The sequence below is a fragment of the Amborella trichopoda genome, chromosome 8 (genome assembly GCF_054954075.1).
Source record: "Amborella trichopoda isolate Santa Cruz 75 chromosome 8, AtrichopodaSantaCruz75HAP2 v2.0, whole genome shotgun sequence".
NCBI classification, from domain to species: Eukaryota; Viridiplantae; Streptophyta; class Magnoliopsida; order Amborellales; family Amborellaceae; genus Amborella; species Amborella trichopoda.
In genome coordinates this window covers 30699534-30714959 of record NC_142343.1, presented here as the reverse complement: position 1 = coordinate 30714959, position 15426 = coordinate 30699534, and positions in this window count along the sequence as shown.

Below are 15426 nucleotides of genomic sequence, written 5' to 3'. Positions count from 1 at the left end.
GACAAAGTTAGCTTTTTGGATTGGGCCCGGTGCCTCTCATCCTTTTTCATTCTCACTCATTATAATAATGATATTATCTATAGATATAATATTTTTATTTAATATTTATTATGGTTTATTCTAGAATATATCATATAGTGAACTTTGAATTTTCTATTTGGAAATTTTTTTTATAATGAAATGCTTTTACAGATATAAAAATTAACACTAAAAATAATTTTTTCAAAATTTTTGGAAAGAGCATATTTGTAATTTTAAATCATTTTAAATTCTAATCAAAAGAATCTTTTAAATTTAAAGTTGAGTTTCGGAAAGATTTAAAGGGATAAAAAATGCATACATTAGGTGTTTATGATCAAAAGTCATTTTTTATCTAATAAATGCATTTCATGTTTAAAAGTTTCACAATAGTGAATACAAGGTTCACCATTTGTGTGGTGTATTGATCATCACCACCGTCGTTATGGACATCATTAATGTTAGTATTATTATATTATAATATAGAACATAATATAATAATATAATATTATAATAGTAACATAAAATATCATTATATTTATTTTAATAATACTTTATTATCTTAATGTATTAATATTGTATTAATAGTTAGGGTCCGGTTTGTATAGGGCCTAGGCTCTAAACAATCAAATTAGAGCCTATCTTCAAATAGTGTCAAAAAATGTGGTTTCAATACTTAAAATCTTTAAGATGTATTTTCATCTTTATTTATAAAGGTGTGGTTTCTTTAAGGCTGCAACCTTAAACAATCCAATTAAGGCACACCTCCAAATTTTATTATAACATGTAATTTTGGTGTAAAGTTTTTTTAGTATTATCTGAAAATCTATTTTCATATCTAATTATAAGATTTAAAAATCTAAAAATGGTTAAAATCAAGTAGATCTATAAATATATGAAAATCTTGAAAATGGACGGTCTAGATAATGTGTTACAAGATGCACTATTTCTGGGACTCAAATTTTTTTTTTTTTTTTTCATATTCATATATCTCGATATCAAGATGATCATTTAGAGGGTTTTTAAACATTGAAACAACATTCTTCGATGGAATTTTGAGGTGTATTTGTAATTCTACATTTGAAGGTTGCAACATTATATAAACTTTTCCCTATTTATAAAGTTTAAAGTTTCAAAAATAGTGTAGATAGACACATCTATGAAAATTTAAAAATATTGAAAATTGACGGTCCAAAAATACATTACAAAATACACTATTTCCCAAACTTGAAATCCATTTTTTTTCTCATGTCCATGCATCTTGATGTTGAGATGATCAATTTGAGGATATTTGGGCAACAAAACAACCTCTTCTAGTGAAATTTTTGAGGTAGGCTCTAATTTGATTGCTTAAAGCCTCGACTCTATATAAAGTTTTTCCTAATAGTAATAATAATGATAATGATGATGATAAAGATAACGATAACGATCACCGTCATAATAATAATAATAATAATAATAATAATAATAATAATAATAATAATAATAATAATAATAATAATAATAATAATAATAATAATAATAATAATAATAATAATAATAATAATAATAATAATAATAATAATAATAATAATAATAATAATAATAATAATAATAATAATAATAATAATAATAATAATAATAATAATAATAATAATAATAATAATAATAATAATAATAATAATAATAATAATAATAATAATAATAATAATAATAATAATAATAATAATAATAATAATAATAATAATAATAATAATAATAATAATAATAATAATAATAATAATAATAATAATAATAATAATAATAATAATAATAATAATAGTAATGATCCTATAAGACCCTCCCACACCCATATGTGTAGGACCTCAACGGATCAACATTAAATTTAGCACATATCTCTAGAAAAGTTATCACATGGGTGTGGGACTTGACTTTTCTAGAGATCTATGTCAAATTTAATGGTGATCCTTTGAGGTCTTATACAAATAGGTGTGGGAGGGTCTCATAGGATCATTACTCTGAGACCCTCCCACACCCATGTGTGTAGGACCCCAATGGATCATCATTAAATTTGACACAGATCTCTAGAAAAGTTATCACATGGGTGTGAGACTTGATTTTTTTAGAGATTTGAGCCAAATTTAATGGTGATCCTTTTGGGGTCTTAAACACATGGGTGTGGGAGGGTCTCATAGGATCATTACTCATAATTCATTTATAACTTTATTATAATATAGCATTATCATCTTAATATATTAATATCGCATTATACTAGTATTTAATAAGTTTATTATAATATAACATTATCATCTTAATATATTAATATCGCATTATACTAGTATTTAATAACTTTATTATAATATAACATTATCATCTTAATATATTAATATCGCATTATACTAGTATTAAAATATAATATTTTTTTATTATGAAAAATGGTTTGATAGGGCTGTAGCCCTATCAAAATAAATAAAACCTCATTTCATAACTCATCAAAAATTACAATGCAAGTATTGGGAAACCTTTACATCGATCATCTCGGCTTGAATATTATACTTTAAAAATTAGGATTTCAAGCTTTAAAAGTAGTATACACTGTAATAAATTATCTCGATCGTCCATTTCGCCCAAAAAATAAATGTTCATAAATCCGCAAGATTTGTACATTTTTTAGTTTCATTTATTGTATGTGTTGGAAATTAATTTAGAGATATCAAGTGCTTTCCGGATGAGGATTTGAGGTTTTGTTTTCTTAAAGCTTAGGGCTTATACAAACCTCAAACTTCATCCATTTTATTTTCTTTTTTTTTTCTGAAATCATTCAATTTTTTATTAATCAAAGGTGGTTACAAGAAGCTAAACAAATGCAAAATAAGAGAGAACAAGTACATCATTAGCCTCGTGAAGCACATGCCTAAAAGAAAGACGTAGATAAGCTCCAAGTTCCATAACTTCTATCCAAATTGATCTCAATCTCCAGGGAGGCCTCCAAATCTTAGAACACTAACTAACTAATCACATTCAAAGAGTTGCCTTCAACAGTACAAGGATACTGAATATTCTTGCTCTTCAAAATTTTCAATCCATAGAGAAGTGCTAATAATTCAGCCTCATTTGCGGTAATTTACCACATGACCCCGCAAAGCAAAAGATGATAGCTCCCTTTGAATCTCTAGCAACCTTCCAATTCCAGCCAGCCGTTCCCATATGAACTGCCATCAATATTCAATTTCACACTTCGTACCGTCGGAGCTTCCCACCGACCTTTTGGTCGTATTTTGATAGTTGTTTAGAATATTAACCTCAATATCCACCTCAGAGATGCCAAACCCTTTGTTTGTCACTGAAAACCATCTCCATATCATCTTTTTAATCTTTCATCTCAATATTTCACCTCCAATGATACTACTTCAAACATACGCCTATTTATTTCCAGCCAAATCTCCTGTAGCACTACCGCCCTCCCATTTTAGAATAAAAGGCTCCCAACTTTCGGCAAATAATCATATAACACAATTGATCAATTAGGTGCATATGGAAGAACCAGCAGCATATTCCATGAGAAAAAGCACAATGAAATAATAGATGATTGCTATTCTCATCACTCTCTTTTCCAAAGGATTCCTGCTGCATTGAAAAGGAAACGACAATTTCAGAGGAGCATCTCCCAACCATCTATCATGCGAGAAAGAAACTTTAGTTCCCGCATGCGAGAAAGGAACTTTAGTTCCCTCACCAACCACCCATCTTATATATTGCTTCATAAAAAGCTTATTTTGCAAAATCCCTTTTTAAACAAATGATTGGTATCTTGGACCTCTTCCCCCTATCCACATATCTTCCCCAGCTAATGAACTCCATCACCATTTTACCACTGGTTCCCAATTCATATATTTCAATCTCCTCATCTTCAAACCTCCTTCCAAGGCAAGAGTACATACCCTATCCCAACTAACCAAATTATACTTCCTTCCGAAATCCCCCGACCCCCATAGGAAATTCCTCATTAACTTTTCAATGGTTTTAACTATAATGAGCTTGACATTATAAATATAGTCATTTGATAGATAGGTAAGTTAGATAAGAATGATTTAATTAGGTCTACCTCCAAATGATAAGTGCTTTGATTTCTAAAGATCAAGTTTCATATTTGCCCTCTGAATGACCGGCTCCCAAACTGATCGAAGCAATCTATGATCCGCGATAGGCATGTTGGGTTTATGTGTCCCTTAAAGGCCTTATGACTGTGTAATGAAAAGTATTTATTATAGTGGAGCATAAACTCAATGGGAGTGTGGTTCTTCGAGGACCATACTAAGCAAATGATGTTTTGCTGATCCAAACTGTGCTTGACGCTCTAGGCCAGTCGATTGGAAAATCCAAGGTACCTAGGCATAAAGAATAAACCGAGAAGGGTTTTGGGTTAGCCCTTGATGAGGTCAGAGCTTATGCCTGGATGAGTGAGTCGAGGGACTGTGTGACCCTTGTGTGTAATGGTAGGCCTACAGAGACAGGGGCCAAAACCTCATCCATGTTCTATCACACGACATGCATATCGATAGATCGTCCGGGAAAGTCAGTTATCCACCTTTTTAGGTGAAGCGTATGCATGTGCGAAAGATGCCCCTATGCACCATAGAGCTATGGTCGCATCAGGTCGTGGAGACCTTGACTCGTCTCTAGGGGAGGACCTGTAATCAACAGACTGGGATTGCGACTCCTTGATTCATCGGCAGACTTTGGTGACCGACTAATGAGCCCCTGCTTGGACTGTGGGTCATGAGAAACATTAGGTCGGTTCGATAAAGCAAGTGTGGTCTGTAGTCCGTAATTGAAAGTGGAGTATCTCATAATTACAGATTGAATTCCTAAAACCATAGGGATTTTTTTCCCATCATATTAATTTAATTGTGTACATTTTATTATTGAAATAATTTTAGTTTTATTATTTGTATTTTTATGAATCTCTCAATATTTTATTTGTGATTTTTGGACTTATAAAAATACAGTTATTGATTTTACAAAGTTATAAAAATTCAAATATATATTAAATTATTTTATTTAATTTTTAAAAATATTTATAAAATTCCATGGGGGCCCATAGTGCACATGGGCCCACCATGTGGCATGTGGGTGGGGGCCCACGTGTGCCACATAGGGGTGGCATGCCCCACCCCTTTGGATTCTTTCTTGATTGCTTTGTGTTCAAGTCATTTAAGTTTTGAAAACTTTGATTTGTAGCATATGGTCAAATCTTTAAGGGATATGGTCAATTTGAGTATATAGTAAATATTGATCTTATCTTGTTTAAATATGGTAGTATATATTAACTTGACAATATTTGACATATCCTTATGGAATATGTGAGATGGATAATGCAATTTTATGGAATGCATGATATTTATTTTATTTAAATATATTGATGGGAAAATGGTTTAAGGAATAGGGGATAATGGTTCATGCGTTTTCCATAATGTTGATGACCCATCTATGAAATAGATGGCTCAGATATCTTACCCTACAAGTCACATTGATCAACAGTCAAGATTCAATATCATGAAAGAGGCAAACTATGGGAAAACCCTAAGAAACCCTAAACCTAACTTTGCACCACAAAAGGGGATATTATTTCTTCTCTGTCTACACTCTCTCCCTCTTGATTCTCTCTCTCCAACTTTCTCTCTCTAAAAGTTCCATAAGGGGCACGCCCCAACCCTATGTGAAGTACTCTCTCTCTTTTTGACCTATGAGATACTAAGGGTTGGGAAATCAGAAGGAAGCCTAAAAATTACTTTGGGGTTAAGTCTTGTAGAGATTTAAGGGTAGTTACCTAGTTTATCCGAAATCAGCTTTCTCGATTTGAGATTGAAGTTAGACCGCTGATCCCACGTCATTGGATGTGGTGATTCGATGTGGGGTGTAAAAAACCTAGTTGAGGTAATCTCCGACATCTTCTCTTTTATTTACTTGCTATTTTATTTTTATATTCTCAAGCATAGTATTAAGTTGTATAAATGACATCAAGCGCTTGAGTTTTATTTTATTGTTGTGTTACTTAATTTTGAAATATATATTGTTTGTAATAAGACCATTTTAAGTGATCTTGTTGCCAAAACAAAAGGGGTGATTGTTATTATTGATAAAAAAAAATAAAAATAAAATAAATAATTGTATTTCCCCGACAAAAGATCACATAGGTTTTCTTTCATTGGTATCAGAGCTAGTTTTACTTGATTGCCATTATGAGTCTTTTTTTTTTTTGCTTGAGAATAGAAATATATGGCTGCTCGTACCTTCATCTCAGAGATCCTGAAAACCGAAAGGTTTGATGGAACCAACTTTACTTCATGGAAAAAGTAAAGTCAAATTTGTGCTCTATGAGGAAAACTTGTATGAGGTACTCTTTGAGGACCGACCTTTTCATCTCAACTCATTAAAGATGAGTACGCCAATTGGAAGAAGAGGAATCTAAGATGCAAACACATTCTTTTATTTACCATGACTGACTCATATGCTTCTGAGAATAAGTCAATCTATATTGCAAGTGAGATTTATGATAAACTTGAGAGAGAGTATGCTGAACCCTCTCTTATGAAGCAAACCATGACTATGAGAAGGTCTAATGAGTTAAAGATGACAGAAGGTTCTAAGTTTGCAGATCATGTGCACGTGTTTCGTGTGCTAGTCAGAGAACTTGAAGACACATGCATGAAACCCAATGAATCTATGCAAGTGATTCATCTTATGAATTCACTTCCTAATTCTCCTAATTCATGGGAGAACTTCATATCTTCCATCTCAGCCAAAAGAAAAACACAAAAACTGGAGGAGCTCATCACTACAATCAAAGCAAAAGAAGAGAGAACAAATTCAAGGCAACTACTGACAACAACTACAAGGGAAGCCGTGCATATGGTAAAATATCAACCTTCTTTTAAATTTAAGAAATGAAAGGGAAGAAATAATTTTGGAAAGAAAACAGATTTCAAAATGAGAGATTTTGGAAATAAGGGAGTAAGGAGAGAGATTCAAACTTGCTTTATTTACAAAAAAGTGAGTCACATAGCCAATAGTTGTCGGTTCAACAAATCTGGAGGGACCAACAAGGAATTGGCATGTGTGGTTTTTGAATCTATGCTGGTTGACCCCAAGGGAGCTTCTTAGTGCCTTGACTCGGGGGCTACGGCTCATGTCACAAACACCAAGGATGATTTCCGTTCTTTCACTCTTATGGGGCCAAGACAACAACATATTTACATGGGAGGAAATCAAAAAATTGATATACTTGGAGTTGGAGATTTCGAGCTGAAACTGAAGAATGAGAGCACATTGATCCTAAAGCAAATACTTTATGTTCCTGATATGAGGGAGTGCTTGGTTTCGATCCCTAAGATGTCCATGATTGGATTCATAACCACTTTCATTGGAAAGAGAGTGGTAGTAAAAAAAGGGAAAGATGTGATTATGACTGGACGACTTGTAGATAGACTATTTACTATTGTAATGAAAGAGAATGTTGCTTATGTCTCGTCCCCTAATAAATTAGATATTACCCTATGACATATGAGGTTAGGACACATTAATATCAAAAGAATGGAAAGATTAAAAAATGACGGGATTCTTCAAAATTATAAGGAAGATTTATCGAAAGTGTGCGAGTCTTGTGTGTAAGGAAAATTAGTAAGGAAAAATACCACTAGGGAAAAAAGAGCTACTAGAGTATTGGAAATCATCCATAGTGACATATGTGGACCTATGAATGTGACCACCAAAAGTGGAAAAAGATATTTTATCTCTTTTATAGATGACCACTCGCGATTTGGCCATGTGTATCTTATTCAAACAAAATCAGAAGCCCTAGAAAAATTCAAAGAATATAAGGCCGAGGTAGAGAATCAAACCAACCGGAAAATCAAAGTTCTTAGAACCTATAAAGGGGGGGGGGGAGAATATTCATCTGACTTTTTCAAATAACTCTACGTTGAAAATAGAATTATCCATCAATACACCATGCCTTGTACTCTCGAACAAAATGGTGTAGCTGAGAGATGAAATATGACCTTAGTTGAAATGGTAAGGAGTATGATGAGGTATGCAATTCTTTCTTTAAACTTTTGGGGAGAAGCCGTATTGACAGCGTGCTATATCCTTAATCGGACTCCCACAAAAGCTACCCCACTTACTCTTCACGAAATTTTCACAAGTCGTACTCCCTCCCTTGAATACCTGAGAGTTTGGGGTTGCTCAGCACATGTTCTTATCCCACATTAAAATAGAACCAAATTGCAAGTACGAAAATTAGTACCTTTACCTCAAAAGCGTAAGGCCATTGGTTGTAAGTGGATTTTCAAGAAAAAGTTAAACTTTGAAGGGAAAATAAAAAAATACAAAGTTAGGTTAGTTGCAAAAGGTTTCACTTAGAAAAAAGAAATAGATTATGAGGAAACTTTTTCCCCTATTGCCAAATTTCCATCCATCCGAATCCTTATAGCTATAACAGCCCATTTTGACTTTGAGGTTCATCAAATGGATGTCAAAACAGCCTTTCTAAATGGGGCTTTAAAAAAAAAAATTTACATGAACCAACCTGAGGGATTTGAAGAAAAAAGGGAAAGATAACCTAGTATGCAAACTTAATAAATCCATTTATAGCCTGAAACAAGCATCGCGACAGTGGTACATAAAATTCCAAGAGACCCTTGCTCTTGTAAGATTCTCTATAAATAATGAGGATTATTGCATATATCAAAAGGTCAGTGGGAGTGATGGGGTCTTTATATCGTTATATGTGGAGGATATGCTAATTGTTAGTAGCTCAATCGCCCTAGTAGTAGAGACGAAATTTTTTTTTTGCACACCACTTTGATATGAAGGATATTGGAGAAGCTTCATATGTGTTGGGCATCAAGATAATAAGAAACAAGAGAGAGAAGACTATCCAACTTTCTCAGGCAACCTACTGTAAGAAGATACTTGAAAAGTTTAATATGAGTATGTGTAAGCCCATGTCTATCCCAATAGAAAAAAAGGCGAAGCTTAATAATAAAATGTGTCATACCGAAGACATGGATATGAGAGCCATGGAGAGAGTGTCATACAGGAGCGCAGTTGGGTCCCTTCTGTAGGCCATGACGGGAACAAGGCCTGACTTGTCATTCGTCATAAGTCTGGTGAGCCGTTTCCAAGGCAATCTAGGAAATGAGCATTGGAAAGCAGTTAAAAAAATTCTCAGATATTTAAAAGGGACTATAAACTATGCGTTCACTTACAAAGGGGGAACTGAAATAACAATAGAGGGATATTTAGATACAAGCTATCTAGCAGATCCAGATGATGCGAAATCTACATCTAGGTATGTGTTTATGCTTGGAGGAGGTGCGGTTTCTTGAAAGTCAAAGAAACAAGACATTGTGGCTTTGCCCATCATGGAATCCGAGTATGTGACATGTTGTCTAGCAGCCAAGGAGGCCGTGTGGATTAAAAAGTTTATGAATCAGCTTAATTTTCATCCTATACGTTGTGAGGCAGTGCGAATTTTCAGCGACAGCACGACGACTATTTGTGTTTCTAAGGAGCATCGGTTTCACAAGAATTCCAAGCATATCAACCCATACTTCTATCACCTGAGAAATGATGTGAGATTGAAAGAGATTGATATCAACTATATATCTACAGATTTGATGATTGCAGACCTCTGACTAAGGGAGTTATCCCTAATATTTTTACAAGACATGTGAGAGAAATGGGGACGAGAGAAAGTGAGAAAATTAAAATGTAAGTCCTTCAAAGGCCAAGTGAGAGATGTTGGGTTCATGTAGCCTTTAAAAACCTTATGAGTGTGTAATGAAAAATATTTATTATCGTGGAATATAAACTCAGTGGGAGTGTGGTCCCTTGAGGACCGTACTAAGCAAATGATGTTTACGCTTTTGGGGTAAAGGTACTAATTTCCATACATGGTTTTGGTTAATGGAAGCATATTCATCTTTCATGGCTTCTACCCAGTATTCCTTTTCAGGACAGGTCCAGGCTTCATGGTAAGTTCTAGGTTATGAATCTGGATATTCCCCAACCTTATCAAAGTGTTCCTCTAGGTAGACAAATTGTTCTAGGTATAGAGGTGGTCTACTGACTCGGTTACTTTGTCTTGGTTCAAGTAAATGTTCATTTTCTTAAGGGAGTTCAGGTTTAGGTTGGGTTGGTTTAGAAGTTTCAGATTCTGGGTCTCGAATTACATCATTCTTTTTGGCCTCCTAATAAAAGTCGACTTGTTTTTTACTCACCCCTCCTTCAAGGAACTCTTCCTCGAAGAAGTGATCATCGTGGCTGTCATTAACCGCTCTGATTTCAAGGCTGTAGAATCAGTACCCCTTATCATGAACTGAAAATTAAAATAGAACCAAATTGCTAGTACGGAAATTAGTATCTTTACCTCAAAAGCGTAAGGCCATTGGTTGTAAGTGGATTTTCAAGAAAAAGTTAAACTCTGAAGGGAAAATAAAAAAATACAAAGTTAGGTTAGTTGCAAAAGGTTTCACTTAGAAAAAAGAGATAGATTATGACGAAACTTTTTCCCCTATTGCCAAATTTCCATCCATCTGAATCCTTATAGCTATAACAGCCCATTTTGACTTTGAGGTTCATCAAATGAATGTCAAAACAGCCTTTCTAAATGGGGATTTAAAAAAAAAAATTTACATGAACCAACCTGAAGGATTTGAGGAAAAAAGGGAAAGATAACCTAGTATGCAAACTTAATAAATCCATTTATAGCCTGAAACAAGCATCGCGACAGTGGTACATAAAATTCCAAGAGACCCTTGCTCTTGTAAGGTTCTCTATAAATAATAGGGATTATTGCATATATCAAAAGGTCAGTGGGAGTGATGGGATCTTTATATCGTTATATGTGGAGGATATGCTAATTGTTAGTAGCTCAATCGCCCTAGTAGTAGAGACGAATTTTTTTTTTGCACAACACTTCGATATGAAGGATATTGGAGAAGCTTCATATGTGTTGGGCATCAAGATAATAAGAAACAAGAGGGAGAAGACTATCCAACTTTATCAGGCAACCTACTGTAAAAGAATACTTGAAAAGTTTGATATGAGTATGTGTAAGCCCATGTTTACCCCAATAGAAAAAAAGGCGAAGCTTAATAATAAAATGTGTCATACCGAAGACATGGATATGAGAGCCATGGAGAGAGTGTCATACAGGAGCGCAGTTGGGTCCCTTATGTACGCCATGACGAGAACAATGCCTGACTTGTCATTCGTCATAAGTCTGGTGAGCCGTTTCCAAGGCAATCTAGGAATTGAGCATTGGAAAGCGGTTAAAAAAATTCTTGGATATTTAAAAGGGACTATAAACTATGCGCTCATATACAAAGGGGGAACTGAAATAACAATAGAGGGATATTTAGATGCAAGCTATCTCGCAGATCTAGATAATGTGAAATCTACATCTGGGTATGTGTTTATGCTTGGAGGATGTGCGGTTTCTTGGAAGTCAAAGAAACAAGACATTGTGGCTTTGCCCATCATGGAATCTGAGTATGTGACATGTTGTCTAGCAACCAAGGAGGCTGTGTGGATTAAAAAGTTTCTGAATCAGCTTAATTTTCATCCTGTACGTTGTGAGGCAGTGCGAATTTTCAGCGACAGCGCGACGACTCTTTGTGTTTCTAAGGAGCCTCGGTTTCACAAGAATTCCAAGCATATCAACCCATACTTCTATCACCTGAGAAATGATGTTAGATTGAAAGAGATCGAGATCAACTATATATCTACAAATTTGATGATGGCAGACCTCTGACTAAGGGAGTTGTCCCTAATATTTTTACAAGACATGTGAGAGAGATGGGGACGAGAGAAAGTGAGAAAATTAAAATGTAAGTCCTTCAAAGGCCAAGTGAGAGATGTTGGGTTCATGTAGCCTTTAAAAACCTTATGAGTGTGTAATAAAAAATATTTATTATCGTGGAATATAAACTCAGTGGGAGTGTGGTCCCTTGAGGACCATACTAAGCAAATGATGTTTACTGATACCAGACTGTGCTTGACGATCTAGGCCAGTCGGTTGGAAAATCCAAGGTACCTGGGCTTAAGGAATAAACCGAGAAGGGTTTTGAGTTAGCCCTTGAAGAGGTCGGAGCTTATGCCTGGATGAGTGAGCCGAGGGACTGTGTGACCCTTGTGTGTGATGGTTGGTTTACAGAAACGGGGGCCAAAATCTCATCCATGTTCCATCACACGGCATGCATATCGATAGATCGTTCGGGAAAGCCAGTTATCTACCTTTTTGGGTGAAGCGTATGCAAGTACGAGAGATACCCCTATGCACCATAGAGCTGTGGTCGCATCAGGTCGTAGTGATCTTGACTCGTCTCTAGGGGAAGACCTGTAATCCACAGACTGAGATTGCGACCCCTTGACTCATCGGGCAGACTTTGGTGACTCGCTAATGAGCCCCTGCTTGGACTGTGGGTCATGGGAAATACTGGATCGGTTTGATAAAGCAAATGTGGTTTGTAGTCCGCAATTGAACGTGAAGTACCCCATAATTACAGATTGAATTCTTAAAACCATGTGGATCATTTTCCCATCATATTAATTTAATTGTGTTCATTTTATTCTTGAAATGATTTTATTTTTATTAGTTGAATTTTTATGAATCTCTCAATATTTTATTTATGATTTTTGAACTGATAAAAATACAGTTATTGATTTTACAAAGTTATAAAAATTGAAATATATATTGAATTGTTTTATTTAATTTTAAAAAATATTTATAAAATTCCATTGGGGCCCATAGTGCACATGGGCCACCATGTGGCACATGGGTGGGGGCCCACATGTGCCACATATGGGTGCATGCCCCACCCCTTTGGATTCTTTCTTGATTGCTTTGTGTTAAAGTCATTTGTAGCATGTGGTCAAATCTTTAAGGGATATGGTCAATTTGATTATATAGTAAACATTGACCTTATCTTGTTTAAATATGGCAGTATATATTAACTTATGGAATATGTGAGATGGATCATGCAATTTTATGGAATGCATGATATTTATGTTATTTAAATATATTGATGGGAAAATCGTTTAAAGAAAGGGGGATAATGATTCATGCGCCTTCCATAATGTTGACGGCCCATCTATGGAATGGATGACTCAGATATCTCACATCACAAATCACCTTGATCAATAGTCAAGATTCAATCTCATAAAAGAGATAAACTATGAGAAAACTCTAAAAAACCTTTAACCTAACTTTGTACCATAAAAGGGGATATTATTTCCTCTCTCTCTACACTCTCTCCCTCCTTATTATCTCTCTCCAACTTTCTCTCTCTAAAAGTTCCATAAGAGGCACGCCCCAACCCTAGGTGAAGTACTCTCTCTCTTCTAGAACTATGAGATACTAAAGGTTGGGAAATCAGAGGGACGCCTAAAAATTACTTTGGGGTTAAGTCTTGTAGAGATTTAAGGGTAGTTGCCTAGTTTGGCCAAATCAGCTTTTCCGGTGGAGATTGAAGTTAGACCACTGATCCCGGTTGAGGTATTCTCCGGCATTTTCTTTGATATTTACTTGCTCTTTTATTTTTATATTCTCAAGCATAATATTAAGTTGTATAAATGACACGAAGTGGTTGAGTTTTATTTTATTATTGTGTTACTTAATTTTGAAATATATATTATTTGTAATAAGATCATCTGTATGTGATCTTGTTGTCAAAACAAAAGGGGTGATTGTTATTATTGATAAAAAAATAAAAAATAAAAAAAACAATTGTATTTTTTCGACAAAAGATCACATAGATTTTTCTTTCAAAGCATCCCTAAATATTTGATAGGGAACTTGTCTACTTTGGATCCAAGGTGGAATGCCAAAGTAGAAAGAACATCTTCAATCCCAACAATTGAGGTCTTATCTAGATTGACTTTCAATCCCAAACCGACTTCATAATCACAAAAACTTTCGTCTAATATGCACAATCTGATCCACAGAAGCCGCATAAAATAATAATGTATCATTATCGTACTGCAAGTGAGAAACCTTTTGGAGGCTTTAAAACCTGCAAACTTCGTCCTTTCATATTATTATGGTATTTTTATGTATTGTTGTCATCGCCGTCGTCGTTGACTCGTTGTTGTGTTGTTTTAGTTCGTGTTGTAACTAGTATTATTATTATCATTTGAAATATTTATTGTTGGACTAGTGATCATTTAAATTTTTGGCTAAATAAATATTTATTATAAATAATATTATTATTAGTTGTATGTATTTCATTGGTCATGCTACTCAAAAAAGAATATTATTATTTAAGAATTACATACTAAATATAGGATTTTGTATGAATATTCGAGAGAGAGAGAGAGGGAACATAAATCAAAATTTGGTTACAAAATATTCTATAAAATAAGATATGAACCATCTAATTTGTTTATCATATTCTAGATGGCGTATTTTCAATCGATCATTTTATTTAGAGAAGTATTAATATGCAATCGTCAAATTATGAAAGGAAAAAGATTATATAAGGTTGCAACATTAAAATGTAGAATTACAGATGCACCTCAAAAATCCATAAAAAAAAGGTTAGTTTTAATGTTGAAAAAATCTCTAATTGATCATCTCGACATCAAGATGTAAGAATATGAAGTCGAGATATAAGAATATGAAGAAAAAAAAGATTGAGTCCCATAAATAATGCATCTTGCAATACATTTCTTAGACCATCTATTTTCAATATTATCATATGTTTATAGATCTAATTGATTTTAACCATTTTTAGAGTTTAAAATTTTATAATTAAATATAAAAATAGATTTTGAGATAATCTTAACAATTTTTTTCACCAAAATTATATGTTATGATAAAATTTGGAGGCGTGCCTTAATTGGATTGTTGAAGGTTGCAACCTTATAGAAACCACACCCATTAGGAAAGGAACTGTTAAGTTTGGGCATATTAGGGTTTCTGAATTAGAAAGTTTGAGTTGATGTATTTGTAAGTGACTTTTGAGGTTTTAATAAAGAGATTGTATACAATAAGGCCATTTACTTTTGATACAAGATGGTCACAATTTCTCACAACTATTTGATGTGAAATTTGATGGCTTGGATGTATCACTAAGTTCGAAATTTTTTAAAAAAAAATTTGAGCTTAGTTAATGGAATAATTGGAATCACCCAATTTCACATCCAATAATTAAGATTAATGTGACCACCTTGTATCATTCATAAATGGCCTCATTCTATACTTTTCCTTTAATAAAATAGAAGATTGGTTGAAAAATGTGACTTTCAAACCGCATATTTGTTAGGAAAAAGAGCAAAACCAAAAGAAATTCCAAGTGTTAGGGGATTTCAAAACGTTGATAGGCAATTTAAGAGTCACACTCTCGAACTACGTAAAATATGAAA